The following is a 3824-nucleotide window of genomic DNA, read 5'->3' as shown; positions in this document are numbered from 1 at the left end:
GTTGTAAAACCTACAGTGGCTAAACTCCTGAAAGAAAGTCCCTTGTTCAGCGTCATCAGAATATTGTTTATTTTCTTCTATATCTGCGCCCAGCTTCATTGGACCCACACCTGCAAGCAGAATGTTGATGAAATTTGTGCATTTTTCAATCTGAAAGGCTCTGAACTCTACTGGAGACTTACTGAATTGCTAATACACTACAATAAATTTATTTTCTTTCTGCTTAAACTTTTCAGAAGTGGATCTGCTATTTGCAAGGAAGAATTGTGACTGAGATGAGCTGTTTATAATAGTAATTCAAATATTTTTAAATGGTAGGCAATTTATCAATAGATTTATTTCATCAACAAATTAAGAGAAAATACATATGATTACACTGACAATGCCAAAATGACAGTTGATTATGCTGAAAATATGTGTAGTAAACACCTAAACAAGATAGCAGTAGACTTTTTCACCAAAAGGTTAATGACAATCTTGTTCAAACTCTATATCTATTATATAAATGTAAACCACTATTTAGCTATAAAACCAGCAGTACATCTGGATATATATGTAAAGACATAGAGAGTAGAAATTTTCATACTGACAAAAATTACAAAGTGAATGTCCTTCAATAAGAGAATGGTTAAATAAACAATGACATATCTCAAAAATGCAACATTATTAAGCCATTTAAACGAATGATTATTCCAAATGATTTGAAGTAATTCCATCAGGTGTTATTGAGTGAAAATAGAAAGATACAGGTTAAAGTGTGAAATATTATCTTCATGTTTTAAAAAAATCAAAACACGACCAAAACATTCCACATATATATATATACCATATAAACACATACAAACGTGTAGAGAGTTACATAACTCAAAAGAAGAAAAGGAAGGAGCAAACTTTCATTCTTTAGCATGGGTTAGAGCTTGGTCATGGGATGGGGAGAAGTTGAGGAGGGAAGGACAGGGGTTTTTATTGGAGTAGGTGGAAGATGTTAGGAGAGGTAAAAAAAAAATTTAAGGGAAAAAAAGAAATAGAGATACAGAAAATACAAAAATAAAAGAAAGACGACATCAAAACATAAAGCAGCACATATATAATTCCTTTCATGTAATTTGCAAGCATTGAACATAAAATATATAGTTTCTTCATAGCATAAGTATATGTAGGTAAATATTGTGAAAAGTTTCCTAAGTGATGACTATGTGCCTTTGGGATGGAACATGATAGAGCATGATCAGATCATTGCTGTTTGTTTTTACTCTTATTTTCATTGTTAGCCTTTAGTGTTATTTGACATTTTAAATTACATGTATTCTTTTGAGAAAATTAATACAAAATAGTTTAGATTTCTCCCTCCAGCCATGACCATATCCAGGAAGAAGGCATGGGCTGCGGACTGTCAGGAGCCTCCCTAGGGCAACAGCTCTGCCTATGCTGGGCCCAGGAAATGAAGCAGGCACCTCCAGCAAGAGGTGCAAGAGGCAGAAGCACTGCAACAGCAGCAGCGGCAAGGACAGCAGCAACGACCTTGAGGACGGTCTGGAGCTCCACTGGGCTCCCAGTGGGGACGGGATCAGGCATGCAGCAAGACCAGCAGTGGCGGGCAAGGGGGGTAGCGTGGTTGTGGTCATCACTCAGCCTAAGTACACCAAGGAACACATCAAACTTGAAGGGTCGAAGTACAACGGGCAACTTTTGATTTGGAGGGCAGTCAACTGGGACTTGACTGGTTGAAAGGAGGTGCCTAAACAGCAAAAGCTGCTTACGGCAATCTCGGTCAGAATTTGCAAGGGGCCTCAGACATGTGGGTACCTGGTGGTGCCCAGGTGTGGACAGTGGTTTCTGGTTAGCGTGCTGCTCACAGCCTCCTCATCACCATAGAAGAGAAGCTGTGGAGCTGCTGTGGACAAGAGAAGGGGCATCTGGGACATGACAACACTAAGAGAGTGGAAGCTCCCAGACTCATCAAAGGTCTTAGCCACGAAGTGATCCTGCCAGCAGCATGTGGGCAGAACCACACACTGACCTTGACAGAAACCAGCTCCTTGTTCACATTTGGGGAGAACAAGATGGCATAGCTGGGCCTTGGTAACCAGACAAATGCTGTCCACATCTTGGCACAGACAAGGTATAAAGGCCAGCCCATTACCAAAATGGCCTGTGGAGTTGAATTCAGTGTGATAATGGACTGCAAAGGAAACCTCTTTTCCTTTGAGTGCCCTGAATATGGTCAGCTGGGACACAATTGGATGGGAAGTTCATCACCCTGATGCAGCCATTAGAGTATTACTGCAAACCCTGCGATTGACTGTCTTCGTCCAGAAAACAAAGGATGGACAGATTCTGCCTGTACCAAACGGTTGAATGAGACACAGCCTGTGGCACTAACTACACGCTGGTTCTGGACTCCCAGAAGCAAGTCTTCTCAGGGCTTCATTGGCTATGGCTGGCTGGGCCATGTGGAGCAGAAAGTTGAGACTGTTCCCCCTCGCCAGGTGAAGCTGTTTGACTTCCCTGGGCATGGGGTGCCCCCAGATCTATGCTGGCTATGATGGTTACACCTGCTCCTTTGCTGTCAGTGAAGTGGGTGGTCTGTTTATCTGAGGGGCCCACCAATACCTCCTGTGAGTCTACCATGTACCCCAAATCAGGGCAGAACCTCTGTGGCTGGAGAATCTGGAGCCTGGCTTGTGAGAAGAGCAGCATCATTGCATAAGCGCATCACCAGCTGGGGCCCTGTTGCCAACATTCGGGCAACTGGCCTGCAGGGACCAGAAACCAAACTCTTTATAGTTCCCTGTCCAGCCAGAGCCTTGTCACAGCAGTTGCCAGTTAGAGATTTGCCAGCTGTCAAGTGCATTCTCTGGTCTTTACAAGAAGGATCAGCGCTTTATGTATCAGTCTTTATTGCCTTTAAGCTTCAGTCTCTCCCTCCCTCAACCCAGACACTGACTAGTACTGGCCGTCCTGTTTCTGAGACTGGGAGTAGTGCTCTTCACTCAGCTCTCTTTTAGTCTCCTTTGCTTGGCTCTGGTACCAAATGGTTGGGATTACTGAAGAATCCCTTTCCTCGCTTGTCAGCACTGATGCCGTGACCACTGCCTGTGTCCCAGTCAAGTGCCCTGTGCTGGAGCTTGGCACAGTGCATGCTGTGCAGCATTAGTTACAAGGTGCCCTTCCCGGAACCCTCCCCTCACTTGAGCTCAAGAGAGGCAACACCTCTGGCAGGAGGGTCCTTGCTTCCAGAGAATTTGGACTGCTTTGGGTGCTTTAAGATAATTAATTAATTCAGTGGTGCTTTTGGGGGAGATGGGAATAGAACTTAAGTGTGAGACTTGGGTGGATGGGCAAGTTAAATATTGGTCTTTTCAAGTTATTTATTGCTTTTTTGTTACCACTTGTCATTGTCTTCATGTTAAAATGCCAGAAACGACTTGGTTGTTGCTTTTCTCTCTATTTTCCACCCAGTCCCTCCTTATGGTGACTTCTTCCCTTGCAGGGGACTTAGCAGTATCTGTCTGGGCCAGTCCCAAGGCCTTGTGGCAGGAAACCAGCCTGCATCTCTCTAAGACTTAATCTCACTTTGTACTCATCTCTATTGTCCTGTCTTCAATCAGGAGTCATGGGAAAAGCTTCTGCAACTTCAGAGCTTTGCTAAACTAACCTAATTTGTCCAAATCACCACAAAACCACCATCTCTGACTCAAGCTTCCATATGAAGGCCTAATTGACTTCCCTGAACATATCTCTTTCCTGGAACGTGGCTCAGGGATCTGTGTTTCTTGTACCCTGGAGGTCTCCTTTGTTGTGTAGTCACCAAGAAGGTTGAG

At 43.6% G+C, this 3824-nt stretch overlaps 1 pseudogene; it reads left to right on the top strand.

Annotated features, from left to right (window-relative positions):
• Positions 1-1355: 1355 nt before the first annotated feature.
• Positions 1356-2710, top strand: LOC116467432 (protein RCC2-like; annotated as a pseudogene).
• The last annotated feature ends 1114 nt before the right edge of the window (positions 2711-3824 follow it).

This window comes from Hylobates moloch, unplaced genomic scaffold (assembly GCF_009828535.3).
Source record: "Hylobates moloch isolate HMO894 unplaced genomic scaffold, HMol_V3 SCAFFOLD_4, whole genome shotgun sequence".
In the NCBI taxonomy this organism is placed as follows: Eukaryota; Metazoa; Chordata; class Mammalia; order Primates; family Hylobatidae; genus Hylobates; species Hylobates moloch.
The sequence above is the reverse complement of the archived record's forward strand: the minus strand, read 5'-3'. Positions and strand labels throughout refer to the sequence as shown.